The following is a 27,892-nucleotide window of genomic DNA, read 5'->3' as shown; positions in this document are numbered from 1 at the left end:
GTCAACTGGAGATGACTGATGATATTAGCAAAAACAATTTTTGAGTCAAATGGTACAGCAAGACTGAGTAAGGGTTAAAAGGAAGAAAAAGAATGCTTAAGAGATATGAAATATAGATTATTTTTCCATGAAATTTGTATCAGAATTGCATAGCAAAACAGGGAGAAGGAAATAAGATGTGGATTGGGTGAAAGATATAGGAAAGGCAGGGAATGGGAGGAATATTATTTTTCTGAAATAAGAGGTAATAGGTAGATGGTGATGAGGATTAAGTCCAGAGGCAGAGGGGTGAGAGAGGCACCTTGTGTTCTGGGGGCCTTTGATATAAACTATTTCATGTCCATATTGGACATCCTCAGGCCTCTGTTCTACCTCTACCTTTCATCCCCAGAATCCACAGGAGAAGATGAAAATGGAAGTCCTGGTAACCTATTCTCCTTCAGTCCCCAATGTGCTCTGTCTTTTCTCACTCTTCACTTTGGATTTTTTAAAAAATTTTCCTGGCCTGGTTTCCATCCTTATGCAATTTGGATCCAATAATTAGTAGCTTAAATTTCTTTCCACACCCTTAATCCCTTGCCTTTTGACCCTTCCATCTAGCTATCAATTTCTAAATCTTAATCAATCATACCATCCATTTTCTCCTACACCTAACCTCATTCTGATTCACTCTCTTGTTGTAAATTTATTTCCCCTCATTCTGTCACACCAACTGAAAACTTTGTGCCAGGATTCAACAAACCCTCACGTTCTCAGGATTCTCACTAACCCTCCACTTACTGCCTAACTGAAACCTGGCTACCTCAAGAGGATGCCACTGGAATTATCCCCCTGCTAGTAGGAGATTAATTCTCCACCTCCATCTCCCACAGGTTCCAAGGCAGCACCAGCACTTTTCAGCACCCTGTCACTTGCAGGTTTTCACTCTTCTATTTTCAAACTTAAGACTCAAAATCTCAAGGTACAACATGTCTGGTTATGTCATTCTCTTCTCCTAGTTGATACTACAGTTGAAATATTTGTTTTGCAATCTCTCTCTCTTCACCCCAACACCTGCAATCATACTAGCTACCCTAACACTAGACAAATAACCTAACACACTAGGCTCAGCATTCTTTGCCCTACCCAAGCCTTCATGCCATTTCAGCAACACCCATGCCCTTGACCTTGCCCACTCTACACTGCTTTAATGAAGGAATCTCAGGCTTTAAGAACCCACTCCTGAATCCCTCTCTCTCCTCCAGCTTAATCCAGCATCACAGCATTACTGCTTAAATACACACCTTCTTTGACATCACTGAGGCCTTCATCTTCCAAACATTCTATACTTTCCAGATCTCTCTTCCTGGCCTGGTTTCCTTCCTTATGCAATCTGGATCCCATAATTGATTCCTTAAATTTCTTTCAACACTCTTAATCCCTTGCCTATTGACCCTTCCATCTAGTTATCAACTTCTAAATCTGAATCAATCCTACCATCCATTTTCTCCTGCACCTAACCTATGAGCATTGCTGGAGGAAACTATATAAATGAGCATGCTACTGTTACTGAAATTCATATTTTAAAATTTCACTGGGGCCTTTTGGACTTCCCTTTGTTCTACTTCCTATACCATCACTTCAGAAGCTTTTCTGATATTTTATCATACCTTAGTCTACCTTTCTTGATTGCTGAGAAAGCTAAGGTGGTCTATCAAATGAGAATTCCTCTCAATTTCAGCCTAAAGCCAAACTACCAATTTGTTTAAGTCACTCCTCTATTTTTGGCTCCCTAAATACAGAATGCACTCAAGTCTAGACTCCTTGAAATAACCACTTCCTCTCACTATTTTTCTGTGGCAGCATAAAGTACCAGTATCCTCACTGTGCCCTCAACACACCATGTTGCTCAGGCTGCTATATATGCTGTTCCTTCTGCCATCTATTTCCTCCTCCAGTTAGACTTAAAAAACAAACAAACCAACAAACAAAGACTTTGCCAAAGAAATCTCTTCCATGTCTCCTAACTCTCCTCAATGAAATAAGGAAAAAAAGCACTTAAATACTTTCTACTTTCCTCCTCATCCTCCTCCTCCTCCTCTTCCTCCTCCTCCTCCTCCTCCTCCTCCTCCTCCTCCTCCTCCTCCTTCTTCTTTGTATTACTGCAATTTTTACATGGCATGGTAATTATCCATAAAAGTAATTTGAAAAACAAATTTGGTTTGAAGGGACTGGTAGGAACAAGAATTATAACAACTGAGTGAGAAGTCAAAGTAGGATGGTGAGGAAGGTTCTTCATTCATTAAACAAATAACCAACATATTAACAACATACTTAGTATGTACACTAAGTGTTGGAGAAAAACAAGTGGGTAGGAGGTAGGTTTGCACAGGTAGTGCAATAAAATGGATGAGAAATTAGATTATATCTGGATCTTGAAGAAAGGTTGGAATGTGAATCAACTAAAAGAAGGAGAGGTAGGGAAATGATAGGTTACCAAGGAAACAAACACATACATATTTGGCTAATATAAGCTGACTGGTCCTGGCTAAAAAAGAAAGGTTTAGGAACACTGGTATTAGGAGACAAAACTGAAAGCTCAATCACAAACTCTTGGAATTAGAAAAGACCTTAAGAATCATCTAAGTGACCCATCTTCCTAATGAAGTATGTTCTTTCTTTCTCTCTCTCTCTCTCTCTCTCTCTCTCTCTCTCTCTCTCTCTCTCTCAATTTTAAGATAGGGTCTTGCTAAGTTGCTGAGAGTCTGATTTGCTGAGGCTGGCCTCAAACTTGCAATCCTCCTGCCTCAGCCAAGGTGCTGGGATTACAGGCATTGTGGCTAAGTAAGAATGACATCCCTGACAGGTGGACAAAGCCATTCAATTGGTAGTACCACTGAGGTAGCCTATTCATTATTGTACTCTTCTAAATGTTGAAAATTATTTGTTCTAATATTAACTGTATAGAAACATGCCTCCCTACCAGTCCTGGTTCTGACTTCTGATGTACCCAGCATAACTCTATGTCCTCTTTATCACCAGTTTTTCAAATATCTTAGTTATGTGCATCCTTGAACAAATCATTTTCTGAGGATCATCTTTCTCATCTCTAAAAAAGAGGTGTACAGAAGCTAATTGTCTCCTGATAGCTGTTGTCCCCTCCATTTATTATAAATAGATTTTTTTCTAAGTATATGGAACCCAGCAATGATTACATTTTTTATCCTTCCAGACAATTGAATGTGACATTCTGCTTATGTTCTGGTCAATGGACTGTGAGCAGAAGAGACCTCCTCATCCCCTTTCCTCTCTCCCAAAGGTTGGAGCTAGAATTTGGATGTATAGTGAGCCAACTTAATCCCTGTGGATGAGCACAATACCCTGAAAACAAGATAAAAAGAGACCAGGCCCCTGATGACTTGACAAGGCAGAACTACCATGCCAGTTTGGAATTTATATGAGAGAAATAAACTTCTATTTTGTTTAAGCTTCTTGGTACTTTTTAAAAATAAATGTGTTATGACACAAGAACATATTGTCCAAATTTGTTGGTCTCCTCTAATCTTCGGTCACCTGAAATTTTGCTTCAGGACCTAAGCTTGCTTTTTAATACTCAAACTATTTTTTTGAAATATATATTTTTTAGTTGTAGATGGACACAGTATCTTTATTTTATTTTATGTGGTGCTGAGTGATAGAGCACTTGCCTCAAATTTGTGGGGCACTGGGTTCAATCCTTGGTACCACATAAAAATAAATACATAAAAAGATATTGTGTCCATTTACAACTAAAAAAGTATTTTAAAAAAAAAAACTTCCAAAGATTCTCTCTTCAATATTTCCCAAAACAGTCATTCAGTCAATGCTTAGGACTCCATCATCCTCTCAAAGAAACCCATTTGAACATGAGTCAGTACACGGCATTGGGAAGTGCTCCTATAGGTTGATTACACATCTACTCCCCTGGAGCTCCCTCCTATTGGTCATCATTTTGTGCTCTTGTGACAGTAAAGTAAGATCTACTTCTTTTCTTTTTCTTTTTTTTAACTTTATTTTATTTTATTTATTTATACGTGGTGCCTAGGATTGAACCCAGGGCCTTACATGTGCGAGATGAAGGCTCTATGGCTGAGCCATAACCCCAGCCCCAGATCTACTTATTTTCTATGAGGCAGTTCCTCAACTATCTACACTTCAATTATCTCTCATCTAATAGGATGCATGGTCTTTTCTGAATATTTTTCTTTTTCTAAACCCATATTCTGATAATAAATTTCCTTAACATTAAAAAAATTAAAAATGTATTATGACATATCTCCTAATCCAAGAAGAGTAGCAATGATTTTTTACTTCTGTTAAAGGGGTTTTGTAAGAATTGAGTAAAATTAGGAATGTAAAATATATATGCATATATATGCATATATAGTATGTATATGCTAGACTATATGTGCATATTTTATTTTATATACTAAAAAGCATATATGTGTGTGTGTGTATGTGTGTGTGTGTGTATATATATATATATATATATATATATATATATATATATATATTCAATTCTCAGCATATGATAACCTTCATCTCTCCCCCACTCTCTTGTACTGAGGAACTGAATTCAGGTGTATGTTACCACTGAGCCACATTCCAGCCCTTTTTAAAATTTTGAGTCCTCTCCAAGTTGCCCAAACTTGTTTTGAATTTGAGATTCTCCTGCCTCATGTGCATGGCTTACTGATATAATGGTGAATATTAACATAGTGGCATAAAATGGTATTAACAAAAGTTTTAAGAGGCATGAATACCTAGTAATGAGACTGAATTTTGCAAACTTAGAACTAGAAAGCCACAGCTTAAAAAATAGAGTATATGCATGAGTATTATGTTTCTTATCTTTTATATACAATTATCTTGAGGCAAATGTAAATGGTCCAGGTCTACTAACCCATTTAGTTGCCGCAGTCTGGCTGGGCACAAGTCACGAGCCACTCAAGAGGAACAAACTTTATTTCTGAACTCCACCACCACACTCCACACATGCTCCCCAGGAACTCTTCTGAATGCCATGCAGCTTCTCCAGGAACCTCCTCTGGAAGTCCCTCCTCCTGCACTTCCCCAACCAATGGGAACTCTCCGGGAATCCCCACAAGAACTCCAAAGTAGCTTGAGAACTCCAAAGTAGCAGGCCCAGGCGGACAGTAAATGTCTAATATACAACTGAATGAATCCACATCATCTTAATGGCTTGCCTCTCAAACAATACTATTGGCAAAATGCCAGGGGCCATTCTGACTTGGCTGTGGCTCTCAGCATCTCCCCCTTCTGTTTAATTAAACAACAAGCAATGTGGCTTTGGGACCGTGTCTGTTAGGTTGTCCAATAAACATATGGTTCTTACCCATCATCAGATGAGCTGACCTCAAGACTTCAGCCTCCTGTCTTAGGTTGGTACCACTGCAATTGGATCTTCCCCATCACTGACTACCGGTCCAGCATACAGCCATAATTGTGGATAGGCCTATGCACCAGTGGGGGGGTGAGGTTCTTTGCCTCACCTCTGTTGGCCCCCAAATTTTAGATCATCACTAGTAGAAGGGAGGAGGATGCAAAATGCCACGACACCAGGCCAAATGATGGCTCTCTTTGGAAAAATCGTACCACCAATGACACCATCTGCAAAGATACACCAGCACTACCACAATTCACTGCATCAACAGATAGTTCACAATGCATACAAATGATACAGAGTCCAGGCAAGTTCTGCAAGCAGTTCAAAGCAGAGGAATCCATCAATATGTCCATTTCCTCCCAAAGTAAATCAACTCCTTGATTGAGCATTACTTGTTGAGTTATTATTCATTGATGCATCAGTTTATACAGTTTGTTGTGATAACTATCAAAGAAGCTATAGTTTGGTTTTATCTTTGTCTTCACCAGCACTGGGATGAAGATAGGAATTCTGGCATCGATGGCTAAAAAAAAAAAAAAAAAAAAAAAAAAATTATGTAACATTCCAACAGGTACTAAGAAAACAATTTTCTGAACAATTTACATTATCCTGAAAAGAATTATTAAATATAATGAAAAGGAAAGGTGAAAGTAAACAAACAGATCTGTTAACCTCCTTTTTTGTTCACATATTAAAATAATCCTCAACAGCTGTTTACCCAATTTAAATTAAAACATTTAAATCACGTGAATAAAAAAAATATTTGGATCCATTTTTTCATGAGTGCTTCTCATATATGATATATGGACATACACACAGACAGATATACAACACAAAACAGAAGTGTGCACACACAACATACAACACATAAGACAATAGTAAAGGCCTTGTAGCTTTACACAGGTGAAATCTCCATTTCAATTTTAAAAACTCCACAGTCAAAAAATAAAACTGATCAGAAAAACCTTAAACTAGGTCTGTATGAGCTCAAAAAATAAAGTAGAACTTTATGATGTGGGAAAGGGCAATAATAAAATAGATATTGAAAAAGACATCCTGGTTACCACCTGGGTTTGACTCTTTTTTGGATATCCCATCCTTTTTTCTGTAACTTGCTTATGGGTCTGAAGGTATTCCCACAAGCAAGCCTCAAGGTTTTTTTTTTTTTTTTTTACATTTGAAATAGGCTTTAATGGTGTTCATTATTCATTAGCCTCCAAGTGTGGGAGAATCACTGTTGCAGATGTAAGAATAGCCAAGCTGGAGTTCTGGATATCAGCTGTTACAGATTTGAGTCAAATCATCTTCTTTTTGGTCTGTAGAAATCGCTTTGGTTAGTCTTTCTGGAATCCAAATTGGCTACTGTTCTCCCTGTGGAAACACACAAACAGAACGCTGATTCCAGACAATCACTGGGTCAGGACCTTTCCATTGTCCTGTTAGAATATCCTTACAAGGTACCTTAGGCTTATGTACATTTTTTGGACACATATGCCTTTCCAAAGCACTGAGCCCTAAAGAATCTAAATTTTAAAAGTTTAGAGAAAAAAGGTTATTTTAAGTTTATCTTTGGGGGGTATATACCCCTTTCCAATTCCCTCTTTTTGCTTTAATAAGTACATTTTAATAGTTTGATGAGCTCTTTCAACTATGATTTGTCCCTGTGGAATGTATGGAATTCCTGTTATGTGAGTAATGCCAAATGATGAGCAAAACTGTTTAAAAGAGGTAGAAGTATAACCAGTACCATTATCTGTTTTTAACTGTTTTGGAACGCACACAGTGGCAAAATTTTGTAAGCAATTGAGCTATAATATCTTTAGTTTTTTCTCCAGCATGAAGGCATCTTAACCACCTTCAATTTAACCTTTTAAAGCCTTTCAATTATCATCTATACTGTACTTTTAAATTGTTTTTCACCACCTACAGCTTCACTCTTTTAAATGAGGCTTAGATTCTGTTTAAATCGGTTTAATGTTAGTTTACACGGCTGCCCTTCAACTAAAGGCTTTTAGTAAGGACTCTGCAATCCTCTTTAGACAACTTCTTTAAATCTTTTTTTTTCTTTTCCTTTTTCCTTTTTCTTTTTTACTCCATTAAGAAGCTTTGTCTCAATCTGCCATGTACAAACACCTTTTTCTTCTTTTTTCCTTTCTCAAGCTTTCAAAGTAAGCCTAATTTCCTCAAAATCTTTTTAAATGGCTTTAAAATTACTTTAAAAACTTAATGCTAGGCAGTATTTTAGAAAGCTATTCCCTATTTATGTCTTATAAAGTTATCCTAGTCGCTATCTTTTCCTTTTAGATCAGAAAAACTTATCTGCCGCTTCCTCAAGCTAGGCTGCCATCTCCTGTGCTTTCTCTGCACTCGCTGCCTGAATGCCTCCCTCCTCTAGCAATTTACTTAACACCCTTTTGGTTTGGTTTTTACTAATTTTTTATTCCATATTTCTGTGACGAAGATACCCCTCACTAAGATAATGCAAAAGAAAACTGAGACAAAATGAAACAAAAATGGAACAAAAATTCATTATATCAGCCTTTCTATCCTCCTGAAATGTCCATCTATGCTTTCTCCCTATCTGTTCTTCAGATGCAAATAGTTTTTCCTCAGATGTGAGTGGCTTTTCTTCCGTCCCTCTCATCTCCAAGGACTGGCAACTTAAAACAAATCTAAACAAAACGGAAGAAGAATCTTTAAATGGTTACCCATCCTCTCGCACTGCCCTCAGGATTGAGCAGTTTACTTTATCACTTACCCTCAAGTGTTCCCCGCATGGGCCACCAAATGCTGCAGTCTGGCTGGGCACAAATAATGAGCCACTCAATGGGAACAAACTTTATTTCTGAACTCCACCAGCACACCCCACACATGCTCCCCAGGAACTTTCCCAAATGCCACACCACTCGGCTCCTCCAGGAACCACACACCAGAAATCCCTCCTTCGGAAATCCCTCCTCCTACACTACCCCAACCAATGGGAACTCTCCGGGAATCCCCAGGAGAACTCCAAAGTAGCAGGCAGAGAGGCAGACAGTAAAGGTCTAATATGCAACTGAATCAATGCAGCATCATTTTAATGGCTTGCCTCTCAAGCAATACTATTGGCAAAATGCCAGGGGCCATTCCGGCTTGGCTGTGGCTCTCAGCATTTAGTGGTATCACATATTGGAACCAATTTCCTATAACTAACATTCAGGAAAAGTCATACTACGTAGACTTATGTATTTGTTTTCTAAAACATAAAGCTGAGAAAACATACAACCCAAAACGTAAGAACCATTAAAGTCTAGTGATTAAAAATGGACCCTGGAGCCTGCCTGACTCCTGGCTCTGCACTTACTAGCTGACTAACTTTCAACATTTCTTTGTGCTTCTGTTTCTTCAGGTATAAAATCAGAGTAATAATAACAATAGTAATGAGAAAATAATAGTACTTCCTCATAGGATTATTTTGAGGAGTAACATAAAGAATTAAAAATATATTAGGAGCTTGCGGAGCTTAGCGCAGCCTGCGGGCGGACTGGGTGCACTGAGGCCGCTGGTGCCAACTGCAACCTTTGGCTGGCTGGTGCCCAATCCCGGGGCTTACTCCTGGAAACCAGCCAGGTGCGAGCTTTAGACCAGCCAGGCGGCATGCTTGACACAGCTGCAGAGGTGGCGATGGTTATGGCGGTGGAGACCCCACACCCAAGCCAAGAGGATGGCCATGGTGTTCATGTGCGGCGTGGAGGACATACTGTTCACCAGCAGCCCCTTCGTGTGGAACCTGACAGTGTCCACGCTCTGGAGATGGTCTACAGAGTGGCTTGCCACAAGGTGCAGCGGACTTGTGCAGGCTGTGGATGTGTACCAGATGACAGAGGACAGGCACTGCCAGGTGCACCTCCTGGATGACAGAAGGCTGGAGCTGCTGGTACAGCCCAAACTGCTGTCAAGAGAGCTGCTGGATCTGGTGGCTTCACACTTCAACCTGAAACAAAAGAGTACTTTTTGTTCATAGATGACACTGGTCAGCAGAATTGGCTGCAATTGGACCACCGAGTTCTGGACAATGACCTGCCCAAGAAGCCAGACCCAGCCGCTTTTCCCTTTGCCATCAGTTTCCACACATCGGAGACACCTCTTGTTTCTCTGGGGTGTGGACCAGAGTAAGACGAACACAGAGACTAGAGCAGCTAGCCCCAGTGCCAAGCCTGGGATCTGCCTATGCTCAGGCAGAAGCAGGCACCAGGATAGGTAAACAAGAGGTGGGACTGCTTGCTGGAACCCCAAGAGTCAGGGTGAGACTTCAGAAGCCAGGTGAACACAGAACCTCATTCCGAGGGGGATGAGCCATGAATCAACTAGTGCTGGGACATCCATCTTCCTGGACACTCGAAGGCCAGCAAGAAACCAGGTCTCGTGGACAGGCCCTCTGCCTGTGATGTCCTTCCTAACTCGGTCACCTAGTGTCCTTGGCTCATTTTTCCCCTCTCTGTGGCTGCACCTGATGGATTTCAGCTGGGCGGCAATGTCCCTCTTGACCCATAAGCTGGGTTGACTACATCCATCTCCCTGGCCCCACAGCACTGTGTGAACGTTACATTTCACTGAGGTGGTGGCTGCAGGAAGGCTCTGGATGTGAACTCAGAGGTCTGACAGACCCCAGTTTGAGTCACAGCTCCAACCCTGCCTAGCTGTGTGGCATGGAGAAGTTGACCTGACATCTCTGTGCCCCAGCTTTCTCATGTAGAGTCCATAATTTCCTTTCTAACACATCTGCTTTTGCTGATTAAAGGAAGTGACCTTTGTGGAGCACTCGGTTGCCCCAGCACATAGATACCCTTTGTTAACTGGGTTCTTTGGTCACCAACAGCCACTGCTTGTGACTAACATAAACACAACTTAGAGAAAACTAAACTGATCAGGTCTTGGAAGGGATGAAAAGATGAGATCAGCAGAAACAATTGGCCAATTCCATCGGGGTGCTGCTGGCCAAACAAACAGACTCCGCCCTCTCTGACCCCTGGTCATTCTATTAGTATCCCACCGTGACGGAGTCTGGTCTGGCTTGGTGGCAGCCCAGCTAGGATGTGTGCTGAGCAGGTGTGTGCTCTTCTGCCCTACTCCCGCACTGGGGCAGCCTCAAGCCTCATGCACCCAGTGAGTCCTGTGGCCTCTGCACCTGTGACCTGCAGGCCAGAGAAACCTGACTGAGTCAACTTCACAGTCCCAGCGGAAGGGACTTAAAAAGGAAGCATTGGAGACAGAGAAAATATGCACGAGAAAATCCATGGACCTCATAGCATTGGTCTGACCCTTCTCTGTTAGAGATCCATGAAGTTCCTGCTGGAGGACAGCATGTACCATGGTGTCTCCTCAGGGAAAGTACATCTTCCATATGAGGTCAGTGAGACATAACTGGACACGTTTTTGAGCCTAACAGACCATAAGTTAGTTAATCACTCTGCAAGTATAGTGAATCATTTGCATTAGACATTTTCTCTAATTCCTTGTTCTTTAATTATAAAATGGGAACTAAAACAGGTGGAGGATTCCTGTTCCATGCCTACCTCATAGAAGGCTCCAGAGAAAAGTCTGCTGTTTAATTCCCAGTATCGATGTCATCATTACTAGAGATTCCTAACACCCTTCCCAATGTCTGTTGCCTAATGGGTATTCAGAGGTGTTTAATGAATGAACAATTTGTACTAATATATATTAGAAAGTGCTCAAATAAGTGTAAACTACTATTAGATCATAGCTATTATAATAATGAGAATTGATGATTCCATTTCCAGTGAGGATATAAAGAGTTCTTCTTATATCTTTATTTATATTAATATATACTTGACACAAAAACATTGTGCACTCAAATATGTATTTATTTCATAATATGTTATTACATGGTATACAGTAATGTTTTGATATATGTGTACTTTGTGAAATGGTTCAATTAAAGTAATAATTTTGTCAATTCACTTGATTTTTTTTTGTCAGAACATTTATCATCCACTCTCAGCAATTTCTAAATGTATATTAACTTTAATAATTATGATATACAATATATCTCTGGGACTTATTCATTCTAATAGAAATTAGAAATTCCCCATACCTTTCACCCCTATGTTCTGGGGACCACCATTCCATTCTCTGCTTCCACGAGTTGCCTTTTTCATGTTACACATGTGCACTGTCTATGCCTGTCTTATATCATTTAGCATAATGCCCTCCAGTTTCATCCACTTTGTCACAAATGACAGGATTTATTTCTTTTTAAAGACTGAATTTTATTCCATTGGATATACCACATTTTAAATATTCATTCATCTGTTACAGAAAGGATGTTTCAGTGTCTTGGCTATTGTGAACAATGTTGCAATGAACATGGGAGTGCAGACTTCTCTTCAGCATACTGATTTAACAGCCTTTGGCTATATACCCAGAATGGCAATTGCTGGAACCAGTGTGTAAACAATTATCTGCCATATGGTCAAACAGCATTTTCTAATATTGGTTATTTTTGATATTTAATACTTATTAGTGTTTTTTCCATCATCAAAACTCAGTTTAATGCAAAAGGGTAAACTGGAAGTATATGACAAAGGTTTTAAAAGCATGCATGCATTACTAGATATTTCTATTTCTAAGTGTTGATCCTAAATAATCATGCACAAAATTGGGCTATATGGATGCTTATGGTGGTTTATTTATAAAAATATTAATTACAAAGGAAAAAAGAGCTGGGGACATGGACCAGAGGTAGAGGTCCAATACCCAGCATATCAAAACAACAAGAATCTGACTGCTACAAAAAGATTGGTACAATAAATCATGGAAATTAATAAAATAGAATGATATGCATCTATTTAAAACATTTTCATTTTTATTAGCACATTATAATTATACATAATAGTGGAGTTCATTCTGATACAATCATACATGACTAGAATGCGATTTGCTCCATTTCAGTCCCATATACTTCCTCTTCCCCTCCCCTCTTCCCTGTCTCTATTCTCTTCTTCAACTCTACTGACCTTTCTCCTATGTATTTATTGTTTTTTAAATTGGTGCTTTATATGTTCACATGAAGGTGGAATTCATCATTGTACAATCATATATGTACAGATCATAAATTTGGTCAATTTATTCTGCATCCTCCCCTTTACAGTCCCTCCTCCTTCCCCTTCAATCCTCCTCTTCTACTACTTTGGTCTCCCTTCTATTTGCATGGGGCCCCTGCCTTTTCCCTCTTATTTTGCTCTAGCTTCAGCATATGAGAGAAACGTTTGCCCTTGATTTTCTGAGTCTTGTTTATTTCACAAATGCCATGATTTCATCCCTCTTTATGGCTGAGTAGAATTCCATTATATATATTACTTTTTCTTTATCTTTTCATCTGTTGATGTGCACCTAGACTGGATCCATTACTCCACTATTGTGCACTGCACTGCTATAAACATTGGTATGCATGGATCCCTATAGTATGCTAATTTTAAAGCACTTTAACATTTAATATTTAATGATATAGAAGAAAAAATGTATTAAGTACATTATGATTTATTTTAAAAGAATCTGATGATTGTGGAGGGGTTGTGCATATACATCTATGCATGTATGTATATGTGTGGATAGATAGAGGTTTCTAAGTCATACACCAAAATATCAATAATAGTGTTTATTTCTGGATTGTTCATTTATGGGAAATTTTTGTTCTTTTCTTTTTGCTTTTCTAAGTTTTCCACATAGTCTATATTACTTTTGAAGTATGGAAAAATCAGTAAAAAGAAATAAAAAATGCAGTGAATTAAAATCTTGGAAACAGGGAGGGGGCATGGAGGTAGGAATGATGGTGGAATGAGTTAGACATGATTAACCTAAGTACATGTACATAGACACAAACAGTGTGAAATACTTTGTGTACAATCAATGACTTGAAAAATTGTGCTCTATATGTGTCATGTGAAATAAACTGCATTCTGCCATCATGTATACCAAATTAGAATAAATAATTTAGTTAAAATAATAAACAAATATTTGTTATACAAGTTAAACAAATAAAATCTTGGAAACATAAAGACAGTCTTTGACAAAAAAGAGAGAAATCTTTTTAGCTTGTTTAAAAAGTAAAAGATCTAATAAACAGAAGTGCCTAATAGCTTCCTGGACACTCCCTGAATTCATGTGAAATCTGAAAAATTACTTTACCTATTAGCACCCACCCACTCACACAGGTGAAGACATAGGAAAAAATTGGCCTAAAATATGTAGAAAAAAATTCCTTCTTCATTTAAACAGAACAAAATTAAATTCTCCAGATGCTGATGGAGAAAGATGGCACTGGGTACTTGGTGAACAATGAGGTTCAGCCCCAGGAAGTCAAGGGATCAAACTGAAATCTGGTCATGATGTGTGGCTACTCTGTGGCTTAACACATGCAGGTTCACACAGGTGGATTGAAACATTCCATGTAGGCATTGAACATGAGCTATTGCAAGAAAACCTCTTCTCAGTGGACCTCAGTGCCACCCAGACATTCAATGCTGGCCCTTCCTCATGGGCTCCACATAGACCCAGAAACCTCAGGTCCTGGTCTCTGGGTGTGCTGGGCAAGGGCATCTGTGCATAAGACAGGCCCCATTGTCTCACTCCCAGTGCCTGCAGGAGGTGTCCATGCTGCACATTGATCAGAGCCTGTGGGCCTCACCAAACCTTGCCTGTCATCCACCTAGGTAGTCTGTCCTCAATTCAACTAGTGGTGCCCATTGAAGGTATCCGAATTCCCTTTCAGCAAAATAGTAGAATCATAAAGGTAGATAACACTTGCAAATATTTCAAAATGAAACTGAATAAATTACAAACTCTGGGCGGCAGGTGTGTTGCACATAACTGACAGACCTTCCCCAACTCTTCCCATCTCTCTCTACCAAGGGACACAAGGTGGCCACTTTTGAATCAGCATATGGGCAAAAGATGAGTAAGGATGAAGTGGCTGTGGGCAAATGGGTGGCCCTGCCTGGTCCTAGACCAAGATGCCCTAAGGGACAACTCCCTGATGGGGAATCAGCTGAGGACTGGGCTGATGGGGTTGTGCAGTGATCTTAGCCTTAGCTTCCCATCCAAGGATGAGAACGAGGTCCACCCAGTCTTCATTGGAGTTATCCTACAGCTGCCTATGGATGTGTTTTGATTTGGGCCTGAAGGCTTCTCCATGCATAGTGAACTGGAACCCACTTTGATGTGTAAGCAGACTGCAGCTGGCTCTTGGAACAGGTAGCAGAGTCTGGGCCATGCACAGCCAGCTCATGTGTCCCCCACACAGTAAACTATGTGCCTCACCACCCTCTTCATGAAAGTTCCTTTTCTGTGGCTCTAAGTCTAACTAGCACACGTGGCGGGAGGAAGGTTCTGAGCAGGATTTGTTCTGCACTGCTGCTGGATTCTAGGTTCAAATAAAGCCAAAGATCTGCAAAATGAGATATGTCATCATTTGTTCTTTTAAGAGTTATCATGACCAAAAAAAAAAAAAGACTTAAAGATATTCTGGTACCTCCAGACCCCTTGAACACTGGAAGGGTTGTGAGGGCTCTTGGTCTTCCCAGAGCCCTGGGGATAAAGCACTCACATCTCTTTGAGCTGCTCATTTTTGACTCTAGGTTCATTTGTGCTGTGAGACAGCACACAACGATGTAATGACAAACAGGACCTGGTGTGTAAGAGTGGCTGGATAGGCAGATAGAAATGGGTTCCACTCCTTGTGTGATAGTCCAGCCAAAGTGACTTTATATTGTTTTGTGACTCCATTTTGTAAAACAACCATGCAGAGTAGAAGGGTCATGATGAGGGCAAAATGTAGTTTTCCTTTTGCTATAGAAACCTTTAAGAACATGGAACTACCTAATGGGGCATTGTTTCTGTAACTAGGGGAACGGGGCTCTGTTTCTGTAACTGGGGTGACCGGGCTAATTGTGATTGGGTGAGCGTCCCTCCACCTGACTGCACTCTCCCCCTTCTGTAACTTGGCTTGCTTGCATTGGCTGGACCCTCAAACACCCCTTTTGTGGTTTTCAGGCTTATAAGGAGCACCCTTGAAATTGTTTGGGGCTGATCAGGGGAACAGCTTTATGTCGTGGTCAGTCGCCACTTGTGTGCTTCAATAAAGGCTTGATTCAATTATACATGAGTAGTCTAGAAGCCAATCTATGAAACCCCAGGGGGATGCTTTAACTATAACACTTGGAGCAGCTACTGAAAGATGCAGAGTCCTTTGTGCATCTGGATCAAAACAGTGTAGAACCCCTTCTGGAACACTGGCCAATTTCACCTGTACAGTCTAGGAACACAGAACCCATGCTTTTCTAGAGAAATGAGTGAATTTCATCAAAACTAACTCAGGGAGCTAGGGAATCACTCAGTGGTAGAGAATTTGCCTAGCATGTGGAAGGGCATGGGTTCCATCCAAGGCATCACAGAAATAAGTAAATAAATAATTCTAAAAATGATGTGACCATATTGGGAAGGTTTAATTGGAATAGAGCTGTCTATCTGTTAGAAATATTTGAAAAGAAGGAACCAGAACCCACATGAAAACAATGGAATGCATTCTTTAATTGGTCTGGACAGGTATGTAAAATTGATGTCCTGAAAGATTATTTTCCAAAAACAACTGCAAAAGCCAGATTGGTGATGCTCAGCTATAGTTCCAGAAGTTCAGGAGGCTGAGACAGGAGGATGGTGAGTTCAAAGCCAGCCTCATCAATTTAGTGAGGCTGTAAGCAAGGTTACAAGACCCTGTCTCAAAATCCTCCATGAGGGTGTGGCTCAGTGGCAAAGCACCCTTGTCTGCAATGCCTGGTCCCCAAGACAATAACAAGTACAAAAATCTGATTGGAGTGGCACATGTCTGGAATCCAGCTACTTGAAAAGTTTAATTAATTCATATCTTCTCCCAATTGGGGGCATAGTCCATGCTTATTTTTTCCAATCCCTTGACATGTAATATTGGGCCACTTATTTGAGATTTTTTCCTAATGTAGATATTTCTTGCTGGAAACTTCCCACTTAGAATTACTTTTGCTGTATCCACAGGTTTGAATATCTTGTGTGGCCCTGTTCATTGGTCTGCAGGCATTTTACACTTTCATTTTGATTTCTTCAATGACCCATTGGTTGTTGGGGAACACGCTGAAGAATTCCCATGCTTTGTAACTGCCTGGGGGTTCCTAGTGATATTGACATAACCTATGTACATGCTCCTGTGTGCTTTAAATCACCTCAATATTACTTAGTGACTGCATACAATGGGAATAATACATAGTGGTTTACACTATGCTGTTTAGAAAATAATGACAAGAAAACGTCTCTACACATTCAGCATAAATACACTCATTTTCAACCATGTTCAATCCAAGGCTGATTAAGTCCAAGGATGCAGACCCTACAGCTTCAGAGCCCAGATGAGAGATGCAGTAGCATGGAAGTGTGAGCAGAGGCAGAAGCAAACAGAGACATCAGTTACAGAAGATGACCAAAGAACCAGGAGGAGTAGCCTTGAGAATTAGAAGCACCACAGCTATGACATCTGCTTGGTGTCAGCACAGAGAGACCTACACCTCTGGGAACACTAAGGGCATTTCTGAGAAATAAGTTAGTAAGAATGAAGCTGGTGAAGTTCATTAGATGCCTAGGTTTCAGTAATTCAGGGAATTGTGTCTCTATTATTTTTTTTTCAATGGATCAGTCCAATGTTTTATCTTACCTCAAAGCAATAAGCTTCAGAAATCAGGGGACTGAATAATAGGAAAGGCCTAATTGCCTAACATGCTCTATAATTAAACTATATTTTCCTTAAGGTTGTATTTATTGAATAAAAAGAAAGGGAAAAAAAGGCTACAAATGTGACTCAGCGGTTCACTGTTTCTGGGTTCATCACCTGGTACAAAAGAAGAAGAAGAAGAAGAAGAAGAAGAAGAAGAAGAAGAAGAAGAAGAAGAAGAAGAAGAAGGAGGAGGAGGAGGAGGAGGAGGAGGAGGAGGAGGAGGAGGAGAGAAAGAAAGAAAGAAAGAAAGAAAGAAAGAAAGAAAGAAAGAAAGAAAGAAAGAAAGAAAGAAAGAAAGAAAGAAAGAGTAATTTCTGGTATTTTGTTATTTTATTGAACACAATTTGTGGGGGTTAAAAAATGTGGATTGTAGTGGACATGGTGACACACACCCAAAGTCCACCAACTCAGGAGCTGAGGCAGGAGGATTGCAAGTTCAAGGACAGCCTGGGCAAGTTAGTGAGACACTGTCTGAAAGTAAAACATGAAAAGGGCTGGGAATGTGGCTCAGTGGTCCAACATCCCTGCATTCAACCCCCAGTTTCTCCAAAATATGGGGTTTGGGGATGTGATTCAGTGCATAACAGGGGTTCCCTTGATGCTTTGCCTATATCCCTTGTGGCTTTGAAACTTACAGATTTTGTTTCTTTTTCTCAAATCTTCTCCCTAACCTTCTCCTCCCTGATCTTCTTTTCCCTGATCTCCTTCCTGGTTTCTCTCTAATCTCATTTTCTCTAAACACCCCTTTAAAAACAACCTGTTCCTGTTGATGGGAAGAATCACAATCTTTGAAACAGGAGTCCCCTGTGTTTCTATTTTGTGAGCAAAGTAATAAACATTCTTTTTTTCTCAAAACTGTGTCCTTGTTATTGAATTGTCATCAGGGTCAAGGACAGAGCTTTTGACATCCAGTGGTATAACGCCCCTGGTTCAATCTTTGATACAAAAAATAAATAAATAAGCAAGAAAGCAGGATGAACATACTTATCCCTAGGCCAGTGGCCAGTGGTCCTTTTATAGTCCCCATGATTCTTCCTGATTTTAAAGAGTTTTAAATACTTTCCTACAACCACATGCACTCCAAACTACTGCCATCAGTTTCAGACAACTCAAGGAAACTAACACTGGTTGTGTCCTTGCTAAGGATGTCTATCAGCCGAGAACTCCTGTGTACTTACAGGTGAAGCTAATGGTGAAAGTTTTCCATCAAAATGACACCACTCCAAGACAACAGGGCTGGCAGGATGCTAGGAAGTGGACATCCTGGACCACAACTGCCTGCTAACAGGAGCCATCATGCCGCAGTCCGGCTGCAGCAAAATAACTGGGGGGGTGACGAACAACTTGTATACATTGATACAGCAGGAGTGGGAGCCATTTATTGTAGGACAGGAGAGGTATTTATACATTCCACACAGCTTATCTTAATTAATATAAACTAGATATAGCAGTCAACCAATAAGGAATCTCCACACTTAATGGCTCCCTGGCGTTACTTCACAAACCACTCCCTCTGGCAAAATGCCAGGCACCATCCAGACTTGTTTACAGACTCTAACATTTGCCAGGTGCCATCCTGACTTGTTTACAGGACCTAACACCATCACAAAAGACTCACAGAACCACAGCCTTATGCAAAATCTTAGGGCCTCACTAAGATTCTCAGGCTGACTTTGAACTTCAAATCCTCCTGCCTCTGCCTCCCAAGTATTTGAGATTATAGACATGCACCACTGCATTCTGCTCACAATTATTTTTTCTGAGAAGATATCCATGCAGCAGGTCCCTGTCATCCTGGACCAAGGCCACCCTTGTTACTGAATCCTTGCAGCCAATGATAATGGTTTCAAAGCACCTTATGCAGCCTCTGAAACCCTGTCTCCCTTTGCCTACTGGATGGGCCAGACTTTACTTGGGGTCCTGCATTTTCTGTCCCTTCTAAAGTCAGTTTTTGGAGAGACATTCTATTGTTATTTGGGTGGCAGAAACATCTACCTGTCTCTAGTCCCAAGCACCAAGTCAAGGGTGGCAGCCGAGAGTGACACCTTGCCATTTCAACCCTCTTGCTCAGCTGCCTCAAGAGATGCCCCAAAGCAAGAAAGAGGTAAAGACACATCAAATTTGAAGGCTGGGCTTCGAACATTTCTCATCAAAAACCCCCATTTATGTCTTAAAAGTAATGCTAAGCATGCTTCAACTGCAAACATAAGTGAAATGAACATGGGTAATTTCTGCAAAACACTTAAGAAAAAGGCCTAACCCAAACCAACAAAAACAAAAACAAAAAAAGCAAATCTCCGTGTTTGGTGGTGCCCACTTATAATCCCTGCAACTCAGAAGGCTGAGGCAGGAGGATCACAAGTTCCAGGCCACCTTGGCAACTTATCAAGGGTTATCTCAAATTTTAAAAAGGGCTGTATACATATATGACTGCAACATATATTTGTACAACCAGAGAAATAAAAAGATGTGCTGCAATTGTGTACAATGAATCAAAATGAATTCTGGTGTCATATATGCCTAATAAGAATAAGTAAATAAATATGTAGATACTTAAAGAAAGTTCTAATTAGTTTAGGTTCATTATAGAGACTGTCATTTAACTGAGACAAAAGAGAGTGGAGATATGGGGAAAGGGAAAGAATGTTTTGGTGATTTGAGTTCTACAATATGATATGGTTTGTCAATTTTCAAAGAATTAGAATAAAATTTCACTGAAGGTAAAATAAATAAATAAATAAATAAATAAATAAGTCACCAAACCCCACAGAGACCCCATTCAGGCTGCTTGGTGGCATACACCTTTAGTCTCAGCTACTTGGGAGGCTGAGGCAGAAGGATTGCTTGAGCCCACGAGTTCAAGACGAGCTTGGACAACTGAACTCAAAACAGAAACTCTATGGGGTCTACTCTCAGCCAGTCTTACCCAGTGACCTACAGCCTAGGAGAGGTAGCACATGTGTGTAAACCCAGCAACTCTGAAGGCTGAGGCAGGAGAAGCACAAGTTGAAGGCCAGTCTCAGCAATTAGGCAAGATCCTGTCTCAAAATAAAAAATAAAAGGAGCTGAAGATGTAGCTTGGTGTTAGAGCACCACTGGGTTCAGCCCCCAATACCAAAAAAGAAACAAAAAATGGTGACACATAGTTTGTGATGGCAAAGAGGATATCTGTCTCTCCAAAGGACCAGATGTCTGCATTTTGTGTCTCTGAATGCAGTTTTGCCTCCATCCCAATAATTTTGATTTCTGCTTTGGTTTAGGTCATATTAAATTTCTTTCCTTTTGTTTTTCTTTTTTTTAATGAATTTCCACCTATTTATCAACTTTAATTTCAAAATACTTCTTCCTTTGCATCTTCATGGTAACTTTGATTCCAGTTAGAGAAACAGACTCAAAAAAGTAGATGGGACTCAGAGAAATGGCTACTGCAGTTTTCCAAACATAATTGTCCTTCCTTCTCTCTGGGTCTGATACTCTTAAGACAAATCTCTTCTTAAATAATTCGACAAATCTTCAATGGTTGCAGGACTGGAGCAGGCATTTCAGTAAATATCTGTTGAATGAATGAAGAGTAAGGAAACCCTTATTCAGAGCAAAGCACTGATGTTCTTATTTAACATTCAGCCACTCAGTACCTCAAAGTTTCTTAACACTCTCATGCTTGGGTTTAGTTGCCTTCATTTAAAGTGTTTTTTTTTTTTTTCTTTTTCCATTTTTTGTTTTGTTTGTTTTTATTTTGTCTCTGGGGGTTGAATCCAGGGGCACTATACCCCTGAGCTACATCTCCAATCCTTTTTATTTATATATTTTTATTTTAAAACAGGGTCTCACTGAGTTGCTTAGGGTCTCACTAGATTGCTGAACCTGGCCTTGAATTTGTAATCCTCTTGCCTCAGCCTCCCAGGTAGCTGGGATTACAACTTCAGGTCACCAAACCTGGAACTACACAATATTTTTCAGAGGCTGCACTCTATTCTGATCTATTTCTCTCCTGGGACTGCACTACAAAGTGGCACACTGTCGCATGTACAAGATATACATGACAATTGAGGCTCATCTCAGAGTTAGCATTTTTCATCTCTTACTTCCAAATGCTCTCAAATACTATATGTGGCTTTTAGCACTGGTTATATTTAAGCTATTCATGGTGGCACCTGTCTGTAATCCAGGTATTCAAGAAGCTGAGGCAGGAAGATCATGAGTTTGAGACCTATCTGGACAACTTAGTGAGATCCTGTCTCAAAATAAAACAGGGTTGGGAGCCGGGTATGGTGAGTGAAGGGTGTCTGTAATCCCAGTGGCTTGGGAGGCTGAGGCAGAAGGATCACAAGTTCTAAGCCAGCCACAGCAAATTAGCAAGGCCCTAAGCAGCCTCAATATAAAAAATAAAAAGAGCTGAGGATGTAGCTCAGAGGTAAAGCACCCTGAGTTTAATCCTGTGCCACAAAATTAATAAATAAGTAGATAAATAGAAACCAAAAGGGGTAAGGATGTAGCTCAGTAGTAAGCTACCCTTTGCTTCAATCCCTAGTATCACCAAAAAAAAATATATATATATAAGTAAGTAAATTAATTTAAAAATTGCTCATTGTAAAAATGAAAACCAATAACACCCACTTTAGTTATTTATTTACTGAAGCTAGAGATTGAACTCAGGGGCACTCTGTTACTGAGCTACATCCCCAACCCTATTTTATTTTTCATTTTGATACATGGTCTCACTAAGTTCTAGGCTGGCCTGGAATTTGTGATCCTCCTGCCTCAGTCTCCCAAGCCATAGGGTTATAGGCCTGAACCACCAGGCCTGGTTTGGCACCCAGTGAGTGAAACTGGATCAATTGATTGCCAAAGCAGCCACTTGAGCTGAGTTCTTTCCTCTGGTGGGTATAAGGTAGAGCTGTGGAGCTTGGCTGTGAATGATGTGTTTGGGCAGGGCATTCCCCCAGGATCCTTTCCATGCAGACTCCAGAGGATGACAGCTGGCCCCACCTATGCTCCAGGAGTGGGCAGGGTGCAGCCTCCTGAAGGATAAGTCCAGGGACATCCTAGCTCTGGAGGACCTGCCCATACAGCTCTTCCCACCACTCTTCATGGAGGTCTTCAGCGGGGGACACACTGAGGTCCTGAAGAAAATGGTGCAGGCCCGGTCCTTCACCTGCCTGCCCTTGGGGTCCCTGATGAGAAGCCACAGCTGGATATGATCCGAGTGGCACTGGCTGGGCTGTATATGCTGGCTGCCCAGCAGGATCACCCCAGGTGAGGGGGACCCTGGAAGGGAGTGCCTTGGGTGGCCAGGGTGTTGGCAGGGAGAGTAGGTGCTGAAGTGTGTCCAACAGGATTCCTGTGCTGCCAGCAAGGAGGGTTGGAGAGGCCTTGGCCATGCTGAGCCCCACCTGGGAGTGGCTTCCCGATGTGGAGGGTGCTTGTGGCAGCTGCCATGACCCCTGAAGGAGGTTGTGCCTGCCCCTCCCTCAGCTGGTACAGGTGGGGGCACCAGGCTGGATTGGAGGGGCAAGGGGTAGAAAAAAGTGAGACAGAATGAAGATGTAGAGCAGGGGGCAGCAGCTGAGAGGTGAAGGAAGGGGCCTCAGGGCTGAGACTCTGCTGTCATCCCCGCAGAAGGTGGAAACTGCAGGTGTTGGAAGGTTCATGTGAACTTCTGGAGAATGTGGTCTGGAGCTGTGGTCCATGCCTGGTCACCAGGAGTCATGAAGGAGAGGCAAACAGTGATGGCCTCTCTAGACACAGGGCCCACTCTGCCCTTGAAGGTGTTAGTAAACCTGTGCTTTCAGCAAAGACCCCTGAATGCATTCCTCTCCTTCCTCTTTCAGTGGGTGGATGAGAGGAAGGGTCTTACAGCTGTGCTGTAAGAAGCTGCAGATGTGCTCTTTGCCCATTTATAGCATCAAGAGGATCTTGGAGAGATTGGATCTGGATTTTATCCAGCAAGTGGATGTGCAGTGTTCCTGCAGACTATCTACTTTGTCTACTTTTGCTACCTATCGGGGCCAGATGAGCAATCTGAGGAAGCTCTTTTTCTCCCCTATGTGTCTGCCTATGCTCCCCAGGAGGAGAAAGATCAGTTGATGGATGATATTACCTCAGAGTTTGCCAAGATGGACAGCCTCCAGAGGCTGTACCTGGATGGTTTCTTTCTCCTAGATGGCCAGCTGTGCCAGGTGCTCAGGTGAGAAAGCAGAGGGAACTTTCCTAGGAGATCAGAGAAAACTCTGTTACATGAAACTTCAGTAGGCACCCGCTTTGTGCCTGCCATGGTGACTTAACATTGATGGAGATGTTAGAAAGTCAATGCAGTGTTTGTTTCTACTCTGTCCTGAAGCCAGGTCTCAAATAAACCCCCACAGAGAAACAGAGTCCTAAACAGGGGTCCGTGGTCTGGGGAGCAGAACTCTGCTGAGGAGCCAGGTGGGGGGAGAGGAGCTAGTGAGTGGATGTGAGGTTCCTTCCCTGGGATGCCTGTCCAGCGAAGGTGGTGAGAAGCAGGGTAGAGGGCAGGGCGCTGGAGGAGGGAAGCCCACACACCTTCACCTTTCAACAGGGAAGCTCTGTGCTCTCCAGCAGGGAGCAGAGGAGCTGCCTCCAATGCCCCCCTGGGGAAGGCTGCTCTGAGCTCTGGGTGGTGATTCTGGACTGGAGGGTGAGGAGCAGAGGTGGAGGGTACAGGGTCTGAACCCCGCAGGAGGGCAACCCCAGTTTGTGTTTCTCCATGTTGCCTGGGTTTGTTATTTGTGCATGTCTCACCCTGACCCCCTCTGGCTACAGCTGTGGCTTTCTGCTTGGTAGTGAGTAGGGGCGCCTTAGAGATGATGGACCCACCTGGTCACTCAAGTGGGGGTGAAAGGCTCGCATGAAATAGGGTGACATGAACGAGCAGATTCTGCAGCAGGCAGAGTCCTGGGTGGAGACCATCATCTGAAGGTCAGAGTGACCTTGAGCTTGGGCCAATTTGTATGCTCCCACCTTGACATCACTCCTCAGAACTAACTGCTTGATCTTTGCTTACACTCCTGAAGACCCCCCTGGAGACCCTCTCAATAACCAACTTCCAGCTCTCAGATCCAGACTGGAATGATCTGTCTGGGTCTCCAAACCTTGATCAGCTAATACACTTGATGGTGTGGGACAGCAAATTGACAAATTTCAGTCCTGAGCCCCTTATAATTCTGCAAGAGAATGCTGCAGCCAACCATGAGACCCTAAACTTGCAGAACTGTAGGATCACACACTCCCAGCTCCAGGCCATCCTACCTGTCCTCAGGTGCTTCTCCCAGCTCAGGGTCTTGAGCTTCAATGGGAATGACATCAACATGTGGGTCCTGAGCAACCTGCTGCTTCACACTTCCAGGCTGACCTGGTTGAATCTAGGGAGGTACCCTGACCCTCTGGAGAGCTATGATGCCCAGGGTGCCATCCACTCAGGGAGACTTTTCCAACTCATCAATGAGCTGATGGGGATACGAGGGATGTGAGAGGGCCAACGGACATCCTTTTCTATACTAAACCCTGCCATAGATGTGGCAACTGGTTTATCTATAACCTGCACTCCAGTCCGTGTTGCTGTTGGCTGCCTGCCTAGTGGGATGCATATATCAGAAAAGTTCTCCTGTGCACTTGAAAATAAAGGTAAGACACGAGTATCTCTCCAAGGGGAACTAGAAACAGGATGCCAGGGCACTGCTTAACACAAATGGGAAGAGAAAAGCTGATGCAGGAGGCCTGAGTCACAGGGGCTTGGTTCCCGTCAGGAGATGGGAGACTTGGGACCAATGGGGACATGTGCCTTAGGAGTCAGAAACAGGAATCTGAATTTCTGGAAGTAGATTTGTGCTGAGAGGTACACAGGGCATTATACCTGCATGGATGGTTGCAAATGAGCGACTTGGGGAGAAGTAAAGAATGAGAGCACATCTGCAGCTTCTTACAGCACAGCTGTAAGACCCTTCCTCTCATCCACCCACTGAAAGAGGAAGGAGAGGAATGCATTCAGGGGTCTTTGCTGAAAGCACAGGTTTACTAACACCTTCAAGGGCAGAGTGGGCCCTGTGTCTAGAGAGGCCATCACTGTTTGCCTCTCCTTCATGACTCCTGGTGACCAGGCATGGACCACAGCTCCAGACCACATTCTCCAGAAGTTCACATGAACCTTCCAACACCTGCAGTTTCCACCTTCTGCGGGGATGACAGCAGAGTCTCAGCCCTGAGGCCCCTTCCTTCACCTCTCAGCTGCTGCCCCCTGCTCTACATCTTCATTCTGTCTCACTTTTTTCTACCCCTTGCCCCTCCAATCCAGCCTGGTGCCCCCACCTGTACCAGCTGAGGGAGGGGCAGGCACAACCTCCTTCAGGGGTCATGGCAGCTGCCACAAGCACCCTCCACATCGGGAAGCCACTCCCAGGTGGGGCTCAGCATGGCCAAGGCCTCTCCAACCCTCCTTGCTGGCAGCACAGGAATCCTGTTGGACACACTTCAGCACCTACTCTCCCTGCCAACACCCTGGCCACCCAAGGCACTCCCTTCCAGGGTCCCCCTCACCTGGGGTGATCCTGCTGGGCAGCCAGCATATACAGCCCAGCCAGTGCCACTCGGATCATATCCAGCTGTGGCTTCTCATCAGGGACCCCAAGGGCAGGCAGGTGAAGGACCAGGCCTGCACCATTTTCTTCAGGACCTCAGTGTGTCCCCCGCTGAAGACCTCCATGAAGAGTGGTGGGAAGAGCTGTATGGGCAGGTCCTCCAGAGCTAGGATGTCCCTGGACTTATCCTTCAGGAGGCTCTCTAGCACTGAAATACAACCTCAGTCCTTTTAATAATTTTATTTTGAGGTAGGGTCAGTTGCCTGAGCTGCTCGAGACACAGAACTAAAATCCCAGCAACTCAGGAGGCTGAGGCAAGAGGATCATAAGTTCAAGGCCAGCTGCAACAATTTAGGGAGACCCTGCCTCAAAAAATAAAAAGGGCTAAGAACGTGACTCAGTGGTAGTGCACCCCTGGGTTCCATCCCCAGCACCATAAATGAACAAATAAATTGCAGTTGCTGTACCCCAGCCACTGGCGATGTCAGAGAAGGAGATGCTGGAGAGTGACTGAGTGACCTCAGAGGCTGGTCCCCTGTTCAGTCCGGAAGGATGGACTCATCACCACAAACACAGAAGTAGAGGGCTAAACAAGGGTCTGTGGTCTGGAAGTGAAATGCTTCTGGGAAGCCAGGTGGTGGGGAGAGGAGCTAGTGAGGTGGGTGTGAGGTTCCTTCCCTGGGAGGCCTGTCCAGCAAAGGTGGTGAGCAGCAGGGTAGAGGGGAAGGCGCTGGAGGAGGGAAGCCCCCACACCTGCACCTTGCCACAGGGAAGCTCTGTGCTCTCCAGCAGGGAGCAGAGGAGCCACCTCCAATGCCCCCTGGGGAAGGCTGCTTTGAGCCTCAGGTGGTGATTCGGAGTTGAGGGTGAGGAGCAGGGATGGAGGCCTTGCAGATGGTGGACCTACCTGGTGTAAGGCTCATCCTGAAATGGGTGATGTGAATGAGCAGATTCTGCAACAGGCAAAATCCTGGGTGTTGACCATCATCAGAGGGTCAGAGTGACCTTGTGCTTGGGCCAATTTGTCTTCTCCCACCTTGACATTGCTCCTCAGAACTAACTGCCTGGTGTCTCCTTAGGCAACCCTTCCCACCAGACCCTCTCAATTACTAACTCCCTGTACTTGGAATCAGAGTTGAAGCATATGTCCCTGTGCCTGGGTATCAGTCAGCTGAAGCACATGGATCTTGATGACATCAAAATTTAAATCCAGGTGTGGTAGTGAACACCTCTAATCCTAGTGGCTCAGGAGGCTGAGGTAGAAGGATCAAAAGTTCCAAACCAGCCCCAATGACTTAGATCCTCAGCAACTTGGCAAGAGCCTGTCTCAAAATAAAAAAAAAAAAAAAAAAAGGAAGTGGACTTGGGATGTAGGTCTGTGTTAGAGCACCCCTGGGTTCAATTCCCAGTCCCCCTTCCTCCAAGAAAACATCCAGTTGAAGTCCTGTGCCCCTCCAAGTTCTACAGAAAGTTGTAGCTACTCTGCAGACCTTGGAATTGCAGAACTTTGAGGTCATGTACTTGCAGCTCCATGCCACCCTCCTTCCCTGAACCGATGCTCCCAGCTCACCATGTTCAGCTTCTATGGTGCCTCCCCATGTCAGTCCTGGAGAACCACCTGCTGCACTCTGCCAGGCTGAGCCACTTAAGCCTAGAGCATGTGCGCCGCCCCTCTGTAGACCAATCAGTGTCCTACTCTCCACGTTGGAGGTTTGTCCAGCTTTGTGCTAAGCTGATGGGGATACTGAGGGACATTAGGCCTGTGCCCTCTCCTGTGCTTACTAGGCAGACAGGTACCTTTTAACCTGGTGGAACTGGATGTTTCATGGCCCAGGTACCTGTGCCGCTACTGTGTGCTTCCCAGTCGGGTGCATAGGAAAAGCTTTCCTCTGGGCACTTAGAAATGAAATTTAGCATGTAGTTGCAAATGTAGAGGACACAGAACCCTGGCTTCAGGGTAGCTGGGAAAAGACTGAGGTGAAGGATTCCCCCCTTCCTGGGGTGGGGAATAGGACTGGGGCTTCCTGCCTGCCAGGTAAACACACTACCCCTGAGCTGCATTCACAGCTCAGC

At 42.9% G+C, this 27,892-nt stretch overlaps 1 pseudogene across 1 annotated transcript in view; it reads right to left on the bottom strand.

The window, feature by feature from the left end:
- The window catches only part of LOC308655491 (rho GTPase-activating protein 29-like), a 631,986-nt pseudogene that overhangs the window by 353,084 nt on the left and 251,010 nt on the right, over positions 1 to 27,892 (bottom strand). The gene's annotated exons all lie outside the window — the stretch shown is intronic.

Source organism: Spermophilus citellus (genome assembly GCF_964194105.1).
Source record: "Spermophilus citellus genome assembly, chromosome: 9".
Lineage (NCBI taxonomy): Eukaryota > Metazoa > Chordata > Mammalia > Rodentia > Sciuridae > Spermophilus > Spermophilus citellus.
This window is presented reverse-complemented; position numbering and strand designations above follow the sequence as displayed.